Raw genomic sequence first — 24,688 nt, 5'->3', positions numbered from 1 at the left:
TGTAGCCACACGTACCCTGCACTTCGATGCCAGTATAGAAAAGACCAGAGTGTTGTGTAAGACAGTGCACATGAAGTTGGTATTTTCCAGGCTGTATCTCTCTCTTTCCTGGACCTGGAATCTAAAGTATACAAAGAAGCAGCCTTTATTTTCGATCGGAAACCATCCCTCTCCTCATGCCATGCTGCTACAGTTGTGATCTCGGGGGGGGCATGTCTTGTAAACTAGAACTCCTCCCTCAATACAGAGGAGAAGGAGCTGCTAGCAGGGTCTTATGGTGTGGTTCCCTTGGTTTGACACGGCCTGGATTTGTTATCTTTCCTGATAGAATGCAAGGCTCATTCTTTCTTTTGTGTTTAGGGAGAGGCTGGGATGGAGTTATTCAACGGAGTAACATGGTTGTTTTGAGGACCTCTCTCATTATGATTTTAGGGGCATTGGCTGTGGATTTAAGTAGTTTAATGTGATATATTTTATTATTATTTGTATTATTGTAGCACTAGGTGCCCCTAATTTAGATGGACTATATAGATCAAAGGCGTTAACATAAGCCAGTCACTGTCCAACATGAAATAGTTGTGAAACAAGGTGTGGGGTGTAGTATACAGGGGCCTCAGCCTGTTTAGTACTCTGATAAACTCATCATTATATTTTTTTAACTTTTTATTGAAGATACTGAAAATAAGGAAAAACAGCTAAAATGTAAAGTATTAAGTAAAGCTTCATTTTAACAACATTCCTTGTTCCCTTTCCTTTACCCGGGGAGAGTTTTAGAAGGAGAAAACCCCTTGTTTGACAGTTTCTTAAACGCATCAAAAGTAGCAATAATTGTCCTTTGGGGTGGTATTATCTCTGGCATTTCTCTGTCTATCTGGTCAGGACATCTCTCAGGATTAGGATGACAAAGGCCCAGAGTCCAAGGAGATGGTGGGGCTGGCAGCCATGATGGCTAAGTAGTCTCCATCTGTTCTTCCCCTCTATCTGTTTTTTCTCTGTTTGCCCCACCGAAGTTTGTTTCTTTAAGGATCCAGATAGGATACGATGGGTGGAATAGCCCATCCACTCATCATTGTGTCCACCAGTTAGGTCTAATATTTAGCAGACCAATTTTGGTTTATTAAGTTCTGGACCCATATTTTCTCGTTTACTAACCCTGTTTTTAATGCTGTCCTTGAATTATATTAGTAGGCATTTTTGTGTAGACTAATTCAGTTTTTCTGTCTCCTTTTTGTATCTTTTCCCATCAACATTCGTTATAGGTTATACATACTTTGTTTTATAGTTGAGCTCACAATTAAAGAAATGTGTGCCCCAGTCATTGACCAGGACCCCATCATGCTAGGAGCTTTACTTATTTTAATTGTGAACTTTAAGTTTTGCAAGGGGTTCTCATCGCTTGGAAGAGGTGCCTCCAGTACTATTTTGGGCAAAGGCTTAGTGAGCCAAGGCTAGGGAAAAGTCCCTGGGGCTGTGTTTCCACCAGGCCGGTCACCTTAGGACTCCACATGAGTGGTGCAGAGGGAGCTGTAGACTAGAATAATAGCTATAGACAAGGCTGCGCTACAGACCTATGCCCTGTGCCCAGGTCAGTGGGTAGATTTCATCTTCGGAGCTCACCCGCACTTCTCTCACATCAAGCCTGATTACTTGGTGTATACGCAAGCAAAGTGGGTTTCACCCTATGAACTGAAGCCGAGCAATATTTATTTTGAGTGCTTGTGTTTCCCTTTGATGATATAGGCCAGATCTTCAAGGAAATCTCTTTCGAATGTTGTTGAAAGGATCTTTTTAGGTTCCCGCCTCCTCTCCTCTTGCCCTCTTCATGGTGTTTTTGAGTTGCGGATTGGTAATTTTGAGCTGTATTTGTTAAAGAAGCTTAGGGTGACTATGGCTTCAAACTGCATTGAGCCTCGCTGTCAGCATCCACTTTATAACAGGCAACCAAGTATAACAAACCAAGTGTTATTTTCCTGCAGGGCTGGGGTACTTTTTATTCCTATCCATGTAATCACCAGGCAGGCAGTAATGACCTCATATTTTTCCACTTAATATAGACTTGATTAAGAGGAGTGCTTCAATCTTTTATTTTATTTTATTTTTTTTATTTTGCACTGTTAATGAATACAGTCTTCATTCTTGAAACACACAGTCTTTCCCCTACATTTATAGTTACAGCAGGAAAGGAAAAAATGAGAAAGAGAGCACAGAACTTGTGCCAAAAATGTAAGAAATTGATTTTAATTTTGTTTTCTCATGAAACTTCAATAAGAATCGTAGCTGGGGATTCTGCTGTATTAAATGACACCACCTCACAACCATTCTAAGTAATCGCTTGAATTGAGTTTTTCTTACAAGACCACTAACATGGTTCTTGAACCTTTATAGCTGCACAGCATTACTGTGTTCTCTGGGAGATGTGGTTATAATGTCTTTTGAATCATTTTATTTAGGATAATAATGCATAATGTGTTTTGAAATTGTTTTCAGTTTCTAGGTTGAATTTTTTGTTTTAACAATTAATAACTACAGATCATGAAAGTGTAAGTTGTATAAAGGACAATCAAGATGTTCATAGTTAGCTGTTAAAAGAGCGATCCAGAGGTTAGTGGATACAATTTGTCATTTAAATTATACAAGATACTGCAGGCCAGATTAGTCAGAGAGAATGCACATTGTTGTGCCCTACAACAAGGGTAAATACTGGATAATCTGTTCATCTGACTACTAGAGCAAACATTCTAAAAGGATTAGTGCTGTTAGCAAATAGTAAAACTAATGGTGGGTCCAATCCAGCACCTCAGAAAACCTGAAAACCTTTCCCAAATTTGTAGGGAAAGATTGAAGTCCATGAATCCAAATCTACTCTTACAGTTTTGGTTCTGAGTTTGAGCTATCAAGTTTCCATTCAAGTGCCTTTCCTTTGCTACTATGGTTTCTGACAATGAAAAAGCAGGATCAATGATTCCTTCCTCTCCAAGAAGTTCATATAACGTGTCAACACAAGTGGCTTACAGCCTCATCCCCCCTCAAAAAAATAATAGTCTCCCCAACTCTTTCATTTTGTATTTTATTCCCCCACTCCTCTGTGTGATGAGGGATTTACTCATTTCATTTCTATACATTAAATTATAATATCTTTATATTATTTTTATCTTTATTTTATATTTTTTAAAGCTCTCCAAGCCCAACTATGGCGCTCATCAGCGATCTCTCAGAGTTTGAGGATGATTGTCTTCCAATAAAACGACAGCCGGTTATTGCTGGTGGATCCACAGATGACTAATGAGACCTATCTGGGATCCACAGACCTTGTCACAGTTGGGGCAGACATTTCCCAATGGAGGGGGAGGATCTGCATTGTTGAATCAGGCTGCGGCATGTTCTTTCCTCCTTTCCCCGTTTCTTGTTGTCTCTGTTGGATCTCAAAATACTAGCATCTTTGCCACAAAATCCTTTTCCGTTTTGATTGATCAAGGACTTGGCTTTCCCATGAGTTTATGTCAATATTGCACTTCTTCATGTTGGTTTTGAGGGTGTCTTTGAATTTCTTTTTTTGGCCACCCCATGATTATTGGTGGTGCATGACCATAGCTTCAATGCTGGAGGTTTTGGCTTGAGACAGAACACTGATGTTAGTGCATCGGTCATCCCACTTGATATTATTTACATAGCACCATAGGTTATCCCACTTACTGGGATGACCCACGCATCAAGTGGGATAACCTATGGCACTCTGTAAATAATAGATAATCATAAAACCACAAGCGGCCTATTTTCTACATCATGTTCAGTTATGGGCGAAGACTAGAAATTTTACAGGATCAGCTGATCTAGTGACTTTTTTCTGCTGTTTGGGGATAAAAGCAGCTTGTGAGAGTTCAGTACTATCAAAACTGGAGCTCGGGTTGAGCCTCAAATACCAATTCTGTGCCAGAACCTCAGCAGGTGTAAGTTAGTATAGTTCCAATGACTTCCCTAAAGCTACACCAATTTATACCAGGTATGGATCTGGCCCTGTAGCCATAACCTAATCCAGATTCAAGTTCTGCTCTCCTAGCCCATCTCTATCAAACACATCTGTTTATACTTTGAAAAACTAAATAATTAAAACATCACTGTGGAGGCTTGTGCTTTCAAAAATTAAGAAATTAAATATTGTTGTCTGTAGTCGGGGGGTGGAAATTGTTAAGTGCCATATAAAAAAGAAAGGGGAGTAATTAAATGTAGCTGTATCACTGGGTAATATTTACTGGGAAATTAATCTGACTGGCTTCTAACAGTGCTACGTGTCCATGTCATACAGTATATTGAAAGTCTTTGTTGAATTCGATTTGGTTTCATCAACAAACAGGCAGTTCCATACTACTACATGTAGGGCCTGATTCAACACTGACTTGGGCATGTAGCCATTTACACCTGAGTCAAGTAGGTATGCGCAACTACCAAATCAGAATGTGGTAGCATTTCACTCTCATTTTGTACAGGGGTGAATGTTTGCATGTTCTATGTTTGTACAGCACCTAGCACCATGGGGTCCTGATCCCTATCTGAGGCTCCTAGATGATACTGCAATACAAATAATAAATAATACTAATACACAACATTCAAGGAAATGGAGGGTTGGGACCATAGTGAGTAAGAGGCATTCTTTACTAGATTAGACTGTTAATCAAGTTGCCAAAAAAACCCACATAGCACATACTATCTAATCTCTAACCCCTTTCCTTTCTGTTTACAAAGTTTTCCTTCATTGTAATTGTACATAATGATTAGGACTTGCACTTCCTGTTGAGTCAGCTTCATCATCATCCATCACATTCATCATCATCCATCACATTCTCATGTGGAATTCTGAATTTGTTCCCAGGTTGTTATTTTTGCAAAATACAATAACCCCAATTTATAAATGGATGACTTTTGTGCACTATGTGAGAGACTGATGCATGCACACACACGCAAATATGTGTGGGATTTGGAAATACGAGCCATAAACATTTTGAAGGTGGGTAATCCAGTATTTGGAAAATGATTCAAAGGATTAAAACATTGCAAAATAAAAAACTTTGTATTGAACAGGTGAGAACACCGTTTCTGTCACCCACCACCCTTCAGCAGGGTGGATGTTTACATAAACTGAAACAACCACATTCCTGAGTGTATTAATACAATCTGCAGTCCTGCCCTCAAAACCTGGATCTATTTTCACACTTATTTATCATAATGTTTGTTATTTGTTGGGGTCTTGATTCTCTTTTTCTTTTTCTTTATCCAATTTTCCTTTCTGTTGACTTAGACACAAGGAGCTTAAGTGACTCTCATGAGGTTTCTGGTTGTATTGTGTCTCAAAATGAGCTGGAGAACAATGATTTTTCATGGATCTGTGCTGCCTATTTTGTAGAAAAATTGGAGATCTAGGTTGTTTCCCCAGATTTTTCCCTAGACCATGGCTGTCTCACAACATCATGTCAATATCCCAAAATATGCACCAACTCATCGTAAGGTCGGTATTGATGTTGCATCTCAACCTGAGACAACATTATCACTATTGACATCATGTGATGGCTTGAACCTGCAGCCATTTGTGATGCAGAATAACTGTGGGGTTATTTTGCCTTGTAGGGCAAATTCCAATAAGTAGGAACTCTAGTGCATGTAAATCAATGATCAGTCTTGCGAAGTGCTGAGTTGTGAGTTGAGGGTGCTCAGTGCTTCCAAAAATTGCTCACCACTTTGCAGGAATAAGTGAAAAAAGTGTCAATAGCCTTGAATTTATTGAGACTTACCTTGTACCCAGCAGTTCATTATGCCTACTGGGACGTATGTCATCCTAAAATTTTGGGTTTCAAATCTCTGCTGACATAACTCCATTGAAATCAATGGAGTTATGCCGGCAGAGAACTTGGTCAGTTGTGTAATACTTAACTAATATTAATATTAATTTGTACTATGGTAGCACTCAGAAACACCAGACTAATAATTTGGGCCGATGGTATTTGAGGGGATTTCCCTATATCCCTTCAAGGCAATTGAACTATGCTTGTCTAAGTCCTGGACTACACTCACGGCGAAATTCCGCGGCAGTCGGCAGGAGATATGCAAGCTACATAGAATAGTTTGCGTATCTCCCGTCGACTTCCTAAATTCTAAATAGCGCGGCATCCCCACAACACTGCGCCGATGGGAAATGCCCTCCCGTTGATGCAGCATTACTCTTTTTGTGGGGTGGATTAATGCCGTCAACTTCTGGATCGATTGAGTGGGTCTCCACTGCCACTAAATTGATCTGGTGGTGCCGACAGTGCCACTGTGAGTAGAGACATCCCCTAGCTTTGTGTCTCAAACGTATAACTAGATGGGGCTGAGGACTGGATCTTATTTATGGAGGAACCTCATAGCTGAAACTACTTCCCTGAGTATCTTTTATCAGAATCACCCCTGTGGCTATTTTCTAAGTTAAATACAAGGCCTTTCTAGTTGAGTCAGCTAGGTCGGTCAATACTAGAGAGTTTTTTGTCAACAAAAGTCACCTTTTGTTGACAAAACAATCCTGGTGTACACACTGCAATGACCCTTTGTCGAGAAAACTGCCGTTTTGTTGAAAAAATAAAAGCACCTTGATGAGAGGCATAGAGCTTTTAGCAACAAATTTCTAGCGACAAATTGTCAGTGTAGACACAGCTGTATGTTTTTGTTGCGGTAATCGGCCTCCGGAAATGTCCCACAGTACCAATCCTGACCGCTCTGAACATCCGTTTGCATTCCGCTGCTCTACAGCCACCTGTCTCTCCCCATTTGCAGTCACGGTAAGTTTGGAATTTTTATTCCACTTCCTGCTTGGTCAGCATGGAGACCTTGCATCTCATCTTCCCAGCTGACCATGGCAGCTTCACGCAGCAAACACTCTCCCGCTTGGAGCACACCAGAGCTGCTGGACCTGATCAGCATTTGGTGGGAGTCTGCCATGAAGTCTTGGCTCCGTTCTAGCCAAAGGAACTTGGATATCTACGGCCAGATTTCTCGTGCCATGGCAGAGAAGGGCTATGAGTGAGACACACTGCAGTGCCGAGCTAAAATCAAGGAGCTGTGGCAGACCTACCACAAGGCCAGGGAGTCAAATTATCATTCTGGTGCGGAGCCAATAAGTTGCCACTTCTATAAAGAGCTGGAATCCATCGTCAGCAGTGATCCCATATCCACCTCCAAGACACCTGTAGACACCTCTGTGGCCCCGGGGCCACCAGATACTGAACTGAACCTTGACAAAGAGGTCATGGACGGGGAAGTGGAACTGGAGGATGACCTGGAGCCGGGGAACAGTCCGGTTGCTGAATTTAATAGTCCAAAAAACTCTGCCAAAAACTTATCCAACCAGGGGAAAACGCAGTGCACCATGGGACATTGAGCCAGCACCCATGCTGCTCCGCGCTCCTCTCCCCCATCCCAGAATTCCTAGTGACAGAAACTGAGTTGCACTGTGGGAAAGCTGGCCACGATACACTGCTCTCAGTGTCAATATTACAGCACCAAGTGTGGACACGTTTTTGCGACAAAATGAGTGCTGTGTGGACGGGTGTGAGTGCTGTAATTTTATCACCGAAAAAACTACCATGGACAAAACTTTCTAGTGTAGACAGGCCTTAATTCTTGACTTTTTTCACCTTCCTTTTTCAATAACTCTTAATTTTTTTTATTACTTTTTTCTTTCCCCATGTTGCTTTGATAAGTTTTTGGCAGAGTTTTTTTGGGCTATCAAATTCAGTTTAGTTTAACAGTTTTGAAATTGTACTTCATGCCAAATGTTTGCAATGGACACTTTAGAAAACAATAAAATAAATATTAAATTTTCTCTCAGATTGGGTGACACCCACAGTAAATACTTACCTGTTTTTCCCTTCTACTTCAGTTAAGGACATTTAACTAAAGCGGTCAAATGATTGCTGCTGTTGGCTGTAAAACTGATCAGACTTTGGCTTTGGCTTAGCCCTTCAGAAACTCTTGATATATTAGCTGCATCGTCACACACTAGACTAGGGGTGTCAAACTCATTTGCTATGGTGGGCCGGATTTGAATTAAATGTACTTCAGGTGGGCCATACATACCATAAATCGAAACACTAGGCACAACCATTTTTATGTAGTATTATATTTTATTTGCTAGATATCAGCGATATAAAAACTGCAGTAAATTCACTTCTACAACTACTACTATTTTACGATTAAAAGAATCGATCAATGATTAAGAATTATAGTACTTTATTTACTGCTACTGCTGCCTGACACCTCTTACTTTGGACCACTGCATCAAAGTCTGGAGCAAGGGACTGGGCTGTGGCAATCTTGAGTACTGTGTTCAGGTGTGTGTCAGTAAGTTGAGAACGAAATCTTGACTTGTTGATGTTTATTACAGAAAAGAGCTGTTCACAGACATACATTATCCCAAACATGGACAGAATTTTTAAAGCAAAAGACTTCAGCCTGGGGTAATTTGGTCCTACATACTGATAAAATGTTCCAACATCAACACTGGAAAACTTATCCCTCAAAACAGAATCACACTGCGGTTCGATTATTTCCATCTGAAGCTCCTCTGAGACCTCATGCACACTGACAGAAAATGGGTTACGGAAAATTGCAAACTCTTTCTCAAGATATTTGAAGTCAGAAAACCTTGCTTGGAATTCAGTTCTTAAGTTGGAAATTTTGCTACTGTACTTTTTTGTGAGACCATCACAATGAAACTCAGCAGTGTTGCGTCGAGATTTTAAAGTTGGAAGGTGTGCAGGATTATTATTTGAAAGTTGCTTTTCCCAAAGCTGAAGCTTAATCTCGAAAGCACTAATGCTGTCAAAAACATCTGTCACCAATTTGTTGCTCCCCGGCATCTTTGTGTTGAGACAGTTCAGATGTTCCATGATGTCCACCATAAAAGCAAGATCTTGAAGCCATTCATTATCCTGCAGTTGAGGCATAACCTTTCCTTTCTGATTCAAAAACAATTGTATTTCACCACGCAATTCGTAAAAGTGTTTCAGTATAGCTCCCCTGACTTAGCCAATGAACCTCAGTGTGATATGGTAACCCCTGGGGTTTCTCAGTTACTTCCAGAAGGCAGTTGAAGTGCCTGTGGTTAAGGCCTCTTGCTCATATAAAATTAACCGTTTTTATAACCACATCCAAAGCATTATCCAGTTTCAATGTTTTACTGCACAGTGCTTCTTGGTGTAAAATGCAATGTAAATTACAAAACTGATATTGCGGATTGACAGCAAGCAATTTTTCCTTTAACTTTGCAGCAACTCCAGCTTTTCTACCCACCATTTGTGGTGCTCCGTCTGTAGCCAGACTCACAGTTTGCATCCAGTTGACACCTAATTTGTCCAAAGTTCTACCAAATTATTGAAGATATCGTCACCTGTTGTTGTGTCTTTCATCGGAACCAATTCTACAAACTCTTCTGTTATGTGCATGTTTTTATCAACACCATGAATGAAAATTGCAAGCTGTGCCACATCAGTAACATCTGTACTGTCCTCAACTGCAATTGAAAATGCAATAGAGGGCTTGACTCTGTCCTTTAGTTGATTGTTAAGGCGCTCTGACAAATCACTGATTCTCTCAGCGACTGTGTTTCTCAAGAGGCTTATATTTGCTAAGGCTTGCCGTTTATCCGGACATATTAATTCTGCAGTCATTAATATACATTTCTTTATAATTTCCTCGTCTGAAAAAGGTTTTGATGACCATGCTAGTTCTTGCGCAATCATGTAGCTTGCCTTAACTGCAGCTTCGCTTACTTGATGGGCATTTATCATACTTCTGAGCATGGTTGATATCATAGCGCCTCCGAACATTGTACTCTTTGGCAACAGCTACATGTTGCGTCCAAATCAAACATGTTGGCTTTCCATTCAGTTCGGCAAAGAAATACAAATTTCTCCACTTCTCTTGAACCACACGACATTCTTTATCTATTTTTCTTCGATAACATCATGACAAGGCCCCACACAAGGCCGTGTATGTATGTACAAGGCCCAGCTTACACAAAGGTGTGTGTGCAAGATATCACCAGAACAGTCTGGCATACACAGTGCTCTGCGATGCCACGAGGTATTGTTTGTCTCAATTACTTAGTTCCACGCATTGTGGGGAGGGGGTTACAGCTATCACAGTTTGATGGTATTTTACTTTGCAGGGCTACAGTGATATTCTGAAGACTTGTTGTTCTATAGTAGAATTGGGAAACCCCAAAATTATGCAGTGGAAGAGATGGGCCTTTACTAGGCACCAGAGAGGGAAGGAGCAAATATCTTTCAGCCTGAACAAATCCAATATAACAATTGGCTTCTGTCTTTCCTAAGCTATTTGCCAATGTATTTTTGGGACAGTTCTTTTGGAAAGATGTATGGGTGGCAATAGCAACTGAAGTGGGGGAAACTGGTAAACTGTGAGCAGCTGTAGGAAGGTTTTTCTGCAGCTGAAAGTAGCGTCTGTTTTGAAGTGAGTGGGCTGTGAAGAAGCGGTTCTGCCCCCCTGCGATGCCCCGAGACCACACTCTCTCCTCTCCCATCTTTTGGAGCGCTGTGTCTTGTGCACACAGTGCTCCACGCACTGCCACCAGCGCACACAGATCTCATGGCAGCGCGCTGCTGCGAGCTCTCGCAGCGTTGTGCTCTCTGGTGGCAGCGCACGCTGCTGCGGGGTCTCGCAGCGTTGTACTCTCTGCTGGCGGTGAGAGGAAGTCGACCTAGTAAAACCTCCTCCTCAAGTGGTGCAGTGCAGTGAAGACACCGCGCATTACGGAAGTACAGCAGTCAACGGGAGTTATGCAAGCTACTCTACGTAGCGCATGTAACTCTCGTCGGCTGCCACTGAATTTCCAGGTAAGTGTACTCCACGCCTAAGTCTTTAGGGCCACCTAAGTCTTTTTCTGCTTTAGTCAAGTTCTTAGACTGATCTCATCAGCTTTGGATCTGAACATATCTTCCTCTGTAAAGATTATAAAGCTGAAGTATAAAGTAGATAAAAAATTTATACTTTGCCCTTGTGTGTAACCAATGGTTTGAAAAAAGTAAAGGAAACAAGAATATAAATACAATGAGGCACTAAGAAATCATTAGGGTTTGTTTTTTGTTTTAAATGTTAATGCTGTTTCTTTTCTGCTATTAAAACCCAGCTGTCCCTGGGCCAATACCTGATCGTAGGTAGATATAGGAACACCTGGTGGATTACATACTGTACAATACTAATGATAGTGGCTGACAATTTGTGTAACTATCCCTTTCAGTGGTTGTACAAGGCAGTTTAGAAATGCTAAATACAGAGCTGTATGCAGTTATACCACTTTTGAAACTAAACCAATCTGTGAAATTCATTCCTGAAAAATGGTCAAAATTAGTCAATTTAAAAAAACGACAACAACAAACCAACACCTTCTCATTTACCTAATTAACAGTGAACTGTGGTACAATGCTGTTTAGATGCAAAACTTTATTGCCAAGTCTACTGAGAGGGGCTAAAAAGCAAGCACAGCACTATAAAGTTCAGAAAGGTGGTTTTACTGCAGGTGTAGCAAGACACTAATTTCGGCATGCACTCATGTGTGCATGCGCGCACACAGAACATGAGAGAGAATGGGAATGGAAGGGAGATTCTGTCTTCCTTCACTGTCTCCCTATTTCTTTCTTCCGTTCATTTATCTTTCAATCCGGGATTAACCTTTGGGCTATTCTTTATCTACAGCTTTTTCCTTGGCCTTCCTTTTGACCCTATAATATTTTATTTTTTAAATGGGTGAAAAAAGCAAGATCAGATTTTTATTAGGGCTCCTCCTCCTTTTCCCGGTTTTGCCTCCTGTTGAAAATTTGCCAATCACTTTGAGAGCCCATACTGAGCTTTCTGCAGCAAAAGAGATATCATTAAGGCTTTAAACTAGCTAATAATGGAAATGTGCATGGCTTGAAGGCTTCTGCAATATTAACTACATCCAATTATGTTAGGTAAACGTATGAGTATAGTCAAAACAGGATGAAAGCATATCTTTCTATTCAGGCCAAAAGCATTCTTCTGAGCCAATCTGTCATCAAATTCAGATTGGCTATTTAGTTACTATTTTTGTGGCAGTGGGGTTTTTTTTTAATACTTACGTTTATAATTCCTTTCCAGCTCTAAAGACAAATAAGGGTTACACACAGGAAGGAGCTGTCTATTCCCAGGTCTCTGTTCCTTATTTAAAGAGAACATTTTATTGCTGAGTAAACATGTGAAATCTTAAGCTGCGATAAGATCATTATTTTTTTCTATTTAAAATTCAGAACTGCTTCCTTATCTGATATGTAATCTTATTTTGTCTAGCTGTGTTATAAGTGGCAGTGCTGTATGGTGGTAGTGGGATATGTTGCAGCTATGGGCTTGCTGTCAATAGCTTTTGATTTTTGTTGCTTTTTAGAAGGAGATCCAACTTGCACTGGTTATTTGAAGACTGGCTTCTCTTTTGTAAACATTGATTTTAGGGGGTTTGTTTTATTTTTTTTCATTGAGTGACAAAAAATTTAAAATACAAGAGAAGGGAAGAGGGTTTTCTCCAACACAGTACCATCTCAATTTGGAGGTTCTTCCACAGTTTGATTCCTTCTCTGGGATGGTTTATAACGCCTCCTTCCCACTAGATTAAATAACCTGCAGTAAAATGCAAAGCCTTGTTTCCACACACGGCACAGTTACTGACTTCTGAAAACCATTCTTTGTGAATAGCAGTTTGGTTAATACGTTGATAATTGTTTTGCCCTCTTTTCCACTCATGCCATACCATATACTGTGTCATGTCCTTTTACTCTTGCCTTTCTTGGTACAGTCCTATTAGAAGAGAGGTATTCTTGATGCTACAGTCCTTGACGTGACAAGTGATACTTTAATTAAGATGGATTCAAAATTCTGACCTGCATCGCAAATGTCTTGAGGTGAGGGGGTTTGGATCCAGAGTTTTTGTGCAGGCACATTTCTACATTTGAAGTTCTTACCTAATGATTCAACAGTCACATTGAACCCTGTGCAACCCAAGTCCAAGTGGGGAGAGATGAACCCACTAAACTTCTTTCAGTGATATCTCAGAGCACATAGAGCTGATCTCTGTGATCATAGAAGGTGACCCGGATCTTATATCCCAGCTGTCTGTGCAGTGCAGTGGACTGGAAGAATATTCTAGCCGGTATCAGGTGTGCAGATGGGCAGGAGACAATCCCTCCTGACTGGGTTCACCGTTTCAGAGCAAACATTTTTTATAGTTATGAAGCAAAAACATAAATATTACGTTATAGCATGTGCTCAAGATATTGTAAGTGAGATTAATGCATTCAGCAACTTAAAAGCATTTCATAAAGTCTAAACGTTAAACACATTGTTATAAGTCCAATACCGATCATAGCCATACTGACCCAGAGGTGGAAACAGACTGATTTCCAGCAATGAATTTGTCAGTGCTTGACTGAGGCCTAAAGTCTTGGCAAGAGGAGGCACCAGGTCTGCCAGTGCCATAGCATGAATTAATTGTTATGGGCCCAGTCCAACTCCCATTGAGAGTCTTCATATTGACTTTAGTGGAAACTGAATTGTGCCCTACATATGGTGATATCATTATGCTGCCATCAAAATGGTGATGGAGTGATTACCATCATCCTTAGTATAACCTCCCTAAGGTAATATATCTGGGAGGAATCTGGCCCTTTAGGTTTGCTTGGGTTCAGATTAGAGAATAGCTCGGAACAAAACCAAGGATCCAAGATCCCTAAACTTGAGTATAATTTGGACTTTGAGCCAAAATCTGTAGCTCAGGCTTTTTTCTAGTTGCAGATAAGCACCTAAAGATTTAGTTACCTCTCAAAACCTTTTCTAAAACTACCCATATCTCTGTGGTCTGCACAACTTGACTGACAACTTTGTGACAACAGGACAATAGTCACTCTTTCAAGGGGTTTCAGCACTTCTTCCATTTCATGGTTCAGCCAGAGCTGGGAAGTGCAACAGTGCAAGAACTTCTGAAAAAATTAAAAAACAGCTGAACTTCTTTGGAATCTCAACTTTGAAGTCACTTCTAGTTTCTAGTCTCAATTTTTAGTCACTTCTTGTTTCACCCAAACCAGTTTACCCATCCTCACCTAGCAGCACGCCTGCTGTACAGTCAGGTATGGTATAAACTAAGCCCTGAAACTGGCACCACTACTTCTTGTCTCCAGAAAAGGATGAGTAAATAGCCAACCTTGGTGTGACGAATGATTTGCTCAGAGAATGGTTGGGTGGAAAATTGTGCCATTACCATATGTGTCTGTGTTCATACATTAAAATGTAGCATTAATTTCACTGGCGTGGAAGCTAGATGGAGCATTAGCCTCTTATCTCTGGTGACATACAGTAGTTTTAATTCCTACATAAGTCATGAATGGAAATTAGTTGAGTGGTCTTATTCTAGTTCCTGGGGGAAACTTGTCTCTGTTACAAAGCAACTATGCAGTTTGGCACCATTTGACATGCTAGTCATTTTGGATCAAGGGACAAGGTGTGTTGGCAGAGCTGTGAGTGAGGATCCAGGACTTGGAATAGTGTTAGGCAGTGCTGCTTGCTGGAACTGCAGAAGGTTGCAGAGTTACCTGTCAATGCCTTGCAATATCCCGAGGTATCAGTCCTTCCCTTTTATGAGCACTAACCTCACAACACTTGAAAGAACAAAGAAAGAAATCAGAGACTTATTTCAGACTCCTCTCAGACCTCCTATGCTGTGTCCAGAACACCTTCTACTATCTTTAACCTGCTGCTTTATATTCCATCATTTGTTCCCTCCTCTGTAGCGTTAAATAAGTGCCCCTTATTTCTGTTTCTCTGTTGGTCTTTGAACACCCCTGATCACTGCTCATTTCCATTTTGATGTATCTGTTTCTGAAAGTTCATTGACAGGTGTGCACAGCCACCATTCAGATTTTTAAACATGCATACACACGCAGAAACAGACATACACAGATTGGAAACAGCTGATCCTGGACCAAAAAAAAGGATGTTGATCGATTGTTAATTATTTATTCCTGTCAATCTATGACAGCAGAAATGACTGCAGCAAGCACTATCCATTCTAAAATAAATATGCTTTCTACAGAACCAGGTCTCAGTCTCTCCCTCTTCCCCTCCACACCCCCATCTGAAAATGGACTTGGAGCCATAAGCAGTAAAAACAAAAAGTGTCTCACGCTGTTGTGGTCTGGTAGATTAATTGTAGATTTAAAATACAGGAGACTATTTTTTTTTCTTTCCCAGGCAATTGCAAAGGCCAGTTCCACCACTTCCTTTTTCCATTTTCAGTATGCGCATATAGATGAAGCTAAAACTGCACTCTGGCATTTTTTGTGCAGCTTTCCTAAAATAATCCTGAATAATTTAACAGTGACTCAGAAAAATCCCAGTTTAACCTGTAGATGCTCTCCCTTTATGTTACTCTGGACCTGCCCCCATAATAGTGTTGCATCAAAACTCCACTTTATTGAAAATAGAGCTGGTAGCGATGCCCTATAGTTGATTGCTAACATTTTTCATTATAAGACCCTGTTTTCAGTTTCTTATGTCTTTGCCAAACTTTAACTGCTCAGGCTGAAGTTTTCCATGCCAGGTGTCTGTCTCAGGCTGAATTTATATGGGAAGTTTCAGCTAAAACAGTTCAGCCATTTCCAAGGAGAAGGCTCAGTAAAAATGTGTTGTTTTGCCCATGTTAAACAAGCTTTCTTTGACCTTTCTTTGAACAGCTCTTTGGAGCAAGGACTTGAACTTTGATAGCAGGCGGGGGTGGTGTCACTTTGCTGACGGATGTCATCCCTGTGAAAATTTGCCCAAATTTGCCCAAATTATAAACCTGTGAAAAATCTCAGTTCACAAATGCAGAGAAGGGAGGAACACGTGTAGAGGGGAAGAGATGATGGGGTCAGGAGCACTGGGGAACATAGTATAGCCAACCCCAAATGTTAAAAAATCATGAGTCAGGCTCGCCAAAAATCATGAGTGGCTTTAAAATCTGGAGATTATGTCAAAATAATAGATATGGTGTTGTTTTTATTTGCCTTCTGCTTTTTGAGCCTTTAGGGTGTACTGGGGTCACGTTTTGAAGCTTTCTCCACAGCCACGAGGGCTAGCAACTTATTCTTTCTTTAAGAATGAAGGCTGAAATCATCACATCATGAAATCAAACCATCACAGATCCACTTGGCTCCAGGAGCTGGGGGCTTAAAGGAAAATAATAATCATGAAACTCATGACAAAATCATGGGAGTTGGCAACAATGCGGCCTCCGAGGAGAAAATGGAGGTAAAAGGGGCAGGAGCTTGGATGGGGGAGAATAGGAGCCCCAGGAGAGAAGGTGATCTAGGCAGGAGCTGGGGACAGGGGCAGGAGCCAGGCCATGGGGAGCAGGAGCTGGGGAGGCGGGAAGGGTAAGCTCAGAGGAGGGGAAAGAGGCAGGAGGTGAGGGAGGAAAGGAGCTGAAGGGGGCAGGAAGAGGCTGGTGTAGGGGACAGGCCTGAAGGGTCTAAGGCCTCATCTACACCAGCACTTGTGCCGGCAAAACTGTTGTTGCTCAGGAGTGTAAAAAAACACCCCATTGAGTGACATGAGTTTTGCCAGCACAAGCGCTAGTGTAGCTGCATTATGTCGATGGGAGACAGCTTTCCCACTGACCTAATAGAACCACCTGCACGCACAGCAATAGTTACGTCAGCGGGAGAGTGTCTGCCGCCAACGTAGCACTGTCCACACACGCGCTTGTGCAGGCAAAATTTATGTTGCTCGGGAGGGCGAGCGACAAAAGTTTGGCCGGCACCTAGTGTAGACAAGGTCTATGATCGCTAGAGCACACTCCCTTCTGGAATGTAGAATTGGATGCATTATTCCTGATTCTCATCATTCCTCTGCTATCTAGCAACCGCTGTGAAACCCACTGGCGAGGTGTCTCCATCTCCCTCTAGTCAGAGGTCCACATCGAAGATAACTGCTACCAGTTACCCCATTAGCTCAAGTGATAGAGCCGTGTTTCACAAATGGTCGATCCCGATCCATCAGTGGATCACAAGAAGGTTCTACACAGGTTGCCACGTCCTGGGCCAGATTAACCCATCCCTTGGCCTTGGTTTAGGCAAACAAACACTCCTATTAGCTCGCTGTGGCTGGGCCAAATCTGCTATGCGCCAGATTGCAACACCTGGAGCTGGGCCCAGCCTCATGGGACAGGAGCCACTGCTGCGTGAGGAGTGCGAAATGGGCTTGCTCTCCAAACTGCCCTCCCTCTCTCCTAAATCTCCCTTCTGCATGGGGCTGGGATTAGGATTGTGCTGGCGTAGAGGGTACATATCTGTAAAGGTGGGCTGCAAAAAAAGAGAAAATGCCAGTGGTGGCTCACCTTAGTAAGAAGTTTGGGACTCATCAGTATAATAGAGGGCTGTGTTCTGGATCCAAAGGTCCTAACTCTGCCGATGAGCCGGGGGGAGGAATCAATGTGGTTTCATATCATGGATATTTATTAAAGTTTTTTTTTAAAAACCTAGGAAATTACATTTTAAAATGATGTGAAAAGAACGTTAATGTTGTAAAGTCAAGAAGAGGTCTTGTGGAAAAAGTAGGATGTGATCATGTCTATGCACAAGGGGCCCAAAGGCATTGCCTTAATAGTGGCATTTCCTGATTTACGACTCCTCGACTTTGCCACTTTAATATGCTTTTAACATAAGGTATTTGAGCTTTGGGGTTTTGGTTTTTTTTTATTTTTAATTTTATTTTGTTGTAATGGGAATACAGGGCTTGGTGTATTGTCAGCCCCAAGGATTCAAAAATCATTAATCAGACCTTCAAGCATAGAGTGTTTTTAAAACTGGAAGATTAACAATAACAATAATAAATCACAATGGCCTTTATGTTGTCTTAATTATGATGAGCTGGGGGAAGCCTTCTTATAGGTTGAGTTCAAATCCCATTAAGATTGGTAGGTGCGAACTCATCCTTCAGTTAACTATAGGAGAGGTTTTTGCCGGGGTAGGCCTGCAGGCCGACAAGAGTATTTTTGGTGTGAGCAAGAGAAGTTGTTTCCTGCTATTTGACTTCTTCTGAGTTCAAAAACACAGGACTTTGTGCATTCTTTGTAAATAAACAAAATTGCATCAGAGAAATACCTGACTACCACCACTGGAATGCTAAGAGGGCCTCAAACTTTGCCTAGCTGCTCTGGTTGAAAAGGGCCTCTAGGGGAAAGCACCCTTCCCCAATGTGCATGTAATCATTTCAGGTTAAAAATTCAACCTTCCATGCACGCACACAAGTGCAAGCCTTCCTGCTGGCTGCTAGGTGGCACAGCCTCCGATTTCTTTTCTTCACTATTGGGGTGGGGCAGCAGTCATTCTTTCTCTCTTCAGCTCCTGCCCATGTGATTCTCTTGCCTTCTTCACAGCCGCTGCCCTCTGTGTCCTCCTTACTGTCTCATGTCCCTCTCTCCCTTCCCCTTCTATGCACCCCTCCAGTCTCCTGTCCCATATTTGCCCTCGTGTTTTCTCTCCCATTCTTTTCACAGGCTCCTATCCCCTCAAATTCTCCCTTTCTGCCCGAGTCATCCTTCCTTTCCTCTATAGTACCTGGTTCGCTCACATGGTATGTCTAAAGTGTGTTTAAAAACCTGTGGCACCAATCCCAGAGTCTGAGTCAGCTGACTCAAGCTCGTGGGACTCAGGCCGCATTCAGGTCTAAAAATCACAGTATAGATTGACCCCAGCCAGCTATGACCATGCCGTGGGTCTTTTATCGCAGTGTACACGTTCCTACAGTTTCCTCAGGCGGTGCTTAGCTGATGCTAGAGGAAGGGCAGAATGGCTCCTTTCCAGTCAGGTTGGCTCCCGCATGGCATCAGCTGTGTCGGAGTCCACTTGGGCTGCACAGTTCCAGGCAAGTTCCAGAGTCAAGTCATCCCTGAGGTAACAGAGTAGCTTCATCAGATTTCTAGACAGGATGCTGAGAGTTGTGTTTATGGTTTTAACATCCTTTTCTTTTATTTAACTGAAGGTGTGAGGCAATATATGCTAGCTGCTGATAAAATGCAGAAGTTACAGACACATACAGTAAATGCAGTGTGTATATTTATGTGGAAGGCCCAGCAATCTCATGAAGATTTACAGTAGTGGTCTAGACAAATTCATTTATTGTTTCTGATTCATGTAGGAAATGATCCATTATCCTGGAAAGCCCTCTGTTGTGAGAACAGCAAGGACAACCTCTTCTGAACTTATCCGTTGTATTATTTATAGATCAGACTATTCAGGGATTAATACTCAAAGAAATACTGCAGGTGTTTCACTTTAGTGGCTGGTGAATGATCCTTATCTGGGAACGCAGTAGATGAGGACCAAAATTCCAAATATCTCTCAGTCTTACTGTATTTTTGTTGGTGAGTAAAAGCAATATTTGGACAGTAGGTTTCAGTTTGTCCATAACTTTTATGCCTTATATTTATTATTATGTCAGCCTGCTACACCAGATGCAGTTTTCTTTTTGCAGTAATTGGCAATCAAGCTAGCATTAGACAATGTGTATTCAGAGGCTGACTCACCACCTGTTTCATGTCATTTAAATCAATGCCATAAAACTGAAGTAAAGCAGTTGTAAAACAGGCCCTCAGAATGCTATCTAACCTAAAGGAATCTTGTTTTATAAGAGCAGAAACAATGAGGTGTTGTGTGGGGTCCAGTCTGAGATCCTCCTCATTTGTGCTTGTATCTTTTTGAGAATGCTTAAAATAATAAAATATACCCATTTGTTTTGGCCCTTGTATTCCACAATACTTGCTAGTAGAAGGCAAATATGTTCAAGAAACCAACAGTAGCTGGAATGGTTAATTTATTTTAAACAAGGTATTTCCTGGTACTTCTGAGGAGTGTCCTGACGGAATCCAGTAAAACTGATATGAGTAGTAGCTTGGTTACTGGTTGTTTGTGCAGAGAACATGTGGTAATATAACAGGTCTCATCATGTCATCTGTATACAATTGGATGATAGTATTGTGGGAAACAATCATTTTTAATTTCTTGATGTTTTAACTTGTTTCAGTCGTGAGCCATAATGACTTTTAACAATTAATTTTCTTGTTTAAAACAAACAAAAATACCTTTGATAATTCGTGCATTCAGATCAGTGTGTGTAAGATTTAAATGAATGAGCTATAGACTTGTATGCCCATTTCCATCATGTCCAGTGAAGACAACTGCCTTTAGGACTGTGTGACTTGTCCCATTGATCTTTAAATTAAACACATACTTAAGTGCTTTGCTGAGTTAGGGATGGGCTTACTCGCATGCTTAAAATGGGGGAAAGCTGACAGGTGCAGAGGAGCACACAGTTCAGACAGATTCATCCCTCTGGGAAGGATTTATTAAAGGGGATACTTTATGTCCTAGTAAAGAGCAGAGGATAGAAGTTAATTAAAATACAGGTAGGAACTGAAGAGAAACAGTCAAACGAAGATAGTTCTGTTGAATTACATCACGTGAAGGCAGACAACAAAATATTGACAAATTTTATCAGTGCTTGTATACAAATGCTAGAAGTCTAAATACTAAGATGGGTGAACTTGAGTTTCTGGTATCAAATGAGGATATTGATATAATAGGCATCACAGAAACTTGGTGGAACAATGATAATCAATGGGACACCGTAATACCAGAGTACAAAATTAGGTCTCGCTGGTGGGGGAGTGACACTATATGTGAAAGATAGCACAGAATCAAATATAGTAAAAATCTTAAATGAATAAAACTACCATAGAATCTCTATGGGTAGAAATTTCATGCTTGAATAATAAGAGTATAGCAGTAGGAATATCCTACCGACCACCTGACCAGCATGGTGACAGTGACTGTGAAATGCTGAGCAAGATTAGAAGGTTACAAAAAGAGAAAATCCAGTAATAATGGGGGATTTCAACTATTCCCATACTGACAGGGAACATGTCAGGATGTGATGCAATTTCTCAACACCATTAATGACTGCTTCTTGGAGAACCTAATCCTGAAACCTACAAGGGGAGAAGTAATTCTTGATTTAGTTCTAAGTGGCACACAAGATCTTGTCCAAGAGGTGAATATAGCTGAACCACTCAGTAATAGCTAGCATAATGTGATTAAATTTAATATCCCTGTAGGGGGAAAATACCAGGGAAACCCACCACAGTAGCATTTATCTTCAAACTGGGGAACTACACAAAACTGAGGAGGCTAGTTAAGCGGAAATTAAAAGGAACAGTCACGAGTGAAATGCCAGCACGCTTCATGAAAACATTTTAAAACCACCATAATAGAGACTGAAACTATATGTACTCCCCAAATAATTAAAAAACCAGCAAAAGGACCAACCCTCCCCCCCTCCACCATAAACGACAGAGTGAAAGAGGTGGTTAGAGACTAAAAAAAAATCCTTTAGAAATTGGAAGTAAAATCTTAATGAGGAAGAGTGAAAGGAGCATAAACTCCGGCAAGTCAAGTGTAAAAGTATAATTAGGCAGGCCAAAAAAAAATTTGAAGAGCAACTAGTTAAAGACACACAAACAAACAGCACAAATTTTTAAGTACAGCAGAAGCAGGGAGCCTGCCAAACAATCAGTGAGGCCACTGGACGATTGAGTTGCTAAAAGAGCACTCAAGGAATACAAGGCCATTGCAGAGAACTTAAATTCTTTGCATCAGTCTTCACTGCAGAAGATGTGAGGGAGATTCCCGCACCTGAGTCATTCTTTTTAGGTGTCGCATCAGAGGAACTGTCACAGACTGAGGTGCCAATAGAGGAGGTTTTGGAACAAATTGATAAATTAAACAGTCAACAGGATCAGATGGTTTCTACCCATGAGTTCTGAAGGAACTCAAATGTGAAAGTGCAGAATTGCTAACTGTCATATGTAACCTATCACTTAAATCAGCCTCTGAATGAGGTGACTGGAGGATAACTAATGTGATGCCGATTTTTTTTAAAAGGCTCCAGAGGTGATCCTGGCAGTTACAGGCCAGTAACACTAACTTCAGTACCAGGCAAACTGGTTGAAACTGTCGTAAAGAACGGAATTATGAGATATGTAGATGAACACGTTATGTTGGGGAAGAGTCAATGCGACTTAAAGGGAAATCATGCCTCACCCAATCTATTAGAATTCTTTGAGGGTGTCAACAAACATGTGAACAAGGATGATCCAGTGAATATAATGTACTTGGACTTTCAGAAAGCCTTTGACAAGGTCTCTCACCAAAGGCACATAAGCAGAGTAAGAGGTCCTTGGATAAGAGGGAAGGTCCTCTCCTGGATCAATAACTGGTTAAAAGATAGATAACAAAGGGTAGGAATGAATGGCCAGTTTTCACATTGGAGAGAGGTAACTAGTGGGTTCACCCAAGGCGCTATACTGGGACCAGTGCTGTTCAATATATTCATAAATGTTCTGGAGAAAGGGGTAAACAGTGAAGTGGCAGAGTTTGCTGATGATGCGAACTTATTCAAGATAGTTAAGTCCAAAGCAGATTCTGAAAAGTGACAGAGATCTCAGAAAACTGGGTGATGAGGGAGCAAAATGGCAGATAAAATTCAATGTTGATAGATGCAAAGCAATGCACACTGAAAAACATAAACCCAACTATTTGTACAAAATGATGGGGTCTAACTAAGCTGTCACCACTTGAGAGAGATCTTGGCATCATTGTGGATAGGTCTGTGAAAGTGAAAACATCTGCTCATTGTGCAGAGGCAGTCAAAAAAGCTAAGGATATTAGGAATCATTAGGAAGGAGATCGGTAATAAGACAGAAAATATCATACTACCACTATATAAATCTATGGTAGGCCCATAGCTTGAATACTGTGTGCAGTTCTGGTCTCCCTATTTAAAAAATATATACATTAGAATTGGAAAAGGGACAGAGAAGGACAACAAAAATGATTAGGGGTATGGAACAGTTTCCATATGAGGAGAGATTAAAAAGACTGGGACTGTTCAGCCTGGAAAAGAGACAACTGAGGAGGGATATATTAGAGGTCTATGATAGAGATCTATAAATCTATTAATGGTGTGGAGAAAGTGAATAAGGAAGTGTTATTTACCCCTTCACATAACACACGAACCAGGGATCACCTAATTAAATTAATAGGCAGCAGTTTTAAAATAAACATAAGGAAGTACTTTTTCACCCAACTCATAGTCCACCTTCAGAACTCATTGCCAGGACATGTTATGAAGGCCAAAAGTGTAACTGGGTTCAAAAAAAAATTAGATAAGTTCCTGGAGGATAGGTCCATCAATAGCTATTAGCTAAGATGGTCACAGATGCAACGACATGCTCTGGGTGTCCCTGAACCTCTGACTGCTAGAAGCTGGGACTGGATGACGTGGGATGGATACTTGATAAATTGTCCTGTTGTATTCACTCCCTCTGAAGCATGTGGCAGTAGCCACTGTTGGAAGATAGGATACTGTGCTAGATGGACCTTTGGCTTGACCCAGGAGGGCCGTCCTTATATTGTTAAGTATGTGCTTACATGTTTTGCTAAATCAGGGCCCATATTTTCAACTTGACTGAAAGCAAAAGGTACCTGAAAAGAAAAATATACACTCAAACTGCTTTCACAGGATTTACAGCCCAATTTTGCTATCCAGTATGATTTGGATACTTTGTGAGAGGTGGAAATAAAAGAGGAAATAAAAACTACTACTATCAGGCAAATGCTCTAGGTTTTTTGATGGATAGAATAGACTCTTCTTAAAATAAAGCCTTTGGGTTTTCTTTAATGTGTAAGAGTATATATGTAATCACAAAGTTTTGCGGAATAGCAATCTGGGATCTTAAAAGCTTCAATTAGTCTGATATTGTGAATCTAACATGTTGCCATTGGGACATGTTGCCATAAGTACTTGTTGGGGATTTTCTGTTGGAATGATTTTCAGTCAGAAAATGCAGTTTTTGCAAATTCAATTTTTCATTGGGAAAAATCTAGATTTGGTCAAAAAAATTCAATTTTTCTGTTGGGAGCAGCAAAATTAAATACTTTGTTTCAAGTCAGTATTTAGCTTTGTTGAACTGACTCAAAACATTTAGTTTCAAGTTAGTTCAATAAAATATTAACATGGGCTTCTTTATCAGCATTTTGCTTTTTGAGAGTTGTAGTTTGGGCCACCATTCTCTCCGATTGTCTGAGCTCCTTAGCGGACTCTATCTCCCATAATACAATAAGGATTTCCTTCTGACCAAGCACTGCATGTTGGATCATGGGAGAGATTCATAACACTGAATGCGTCATGGGAATTGTACTCTAGCTAGGGAACCTGACCCATTGGGGAAAATGGGGATATCATGATCCCAGACTACAACTCCCACAAAGCAATGTGCCACAATGGCAAAATACATTTGAATATTGAAATAACTTCCCTATAGTTTTAAGTCTATCACAATTGGCAAAGATGTTGCAAGTCTCAGTAGAGGAATGAAGGACTGACTGGGCATAGAGACTTTCACCCCTATTGGGACAGCAGAGTGGGGAAGCATGAACTTTCCACTGGTGTACTATACCTCTTATTTGGGTAACCAGAGGACTTCATCTCCAGACCTTAATTTACCCCCCTTTCAAGGGCATTACAGGCTCAGTCCTGTAAGGGG

At 41.0% G+C, this 24,688-nt stretch overlaps 1 protein-coding gene across 1 annotated transcript in view; it reads left to right on the top strand.

Moving 5' to 3' along the window:
- The window catches only part of TBXAS1 (thromboxane A synthase 1), a 278,530-nt gene that overhangs the window by 135,401 nt on the left and 118,441 nt on the right, over positions 1 to 24,688 (top strand). The gene's annotated exons all lie outside the window — the stretch shown is intronic.

The sequence above is a fragment of the Emydura macquarii genome, unplaced genomic scaffold (assembly GCF_026122565.2).
Source record: "Emydura macquarii macquarii isolate MOO-44397 ecotype Brisbane River unplaced genomic scaffold, CSIRO-AGI_Emac_v2 contig_3530, whole genome shotgun sequence".
Lineage (NCBI taxonomy): Eukaryota > Metazoa > Chordata > Testudines > Chelidae > Emydura > Emydura macquarii.
This window is presented reverse-complemented; position numbering and strand designations above follow the sequence as displayed.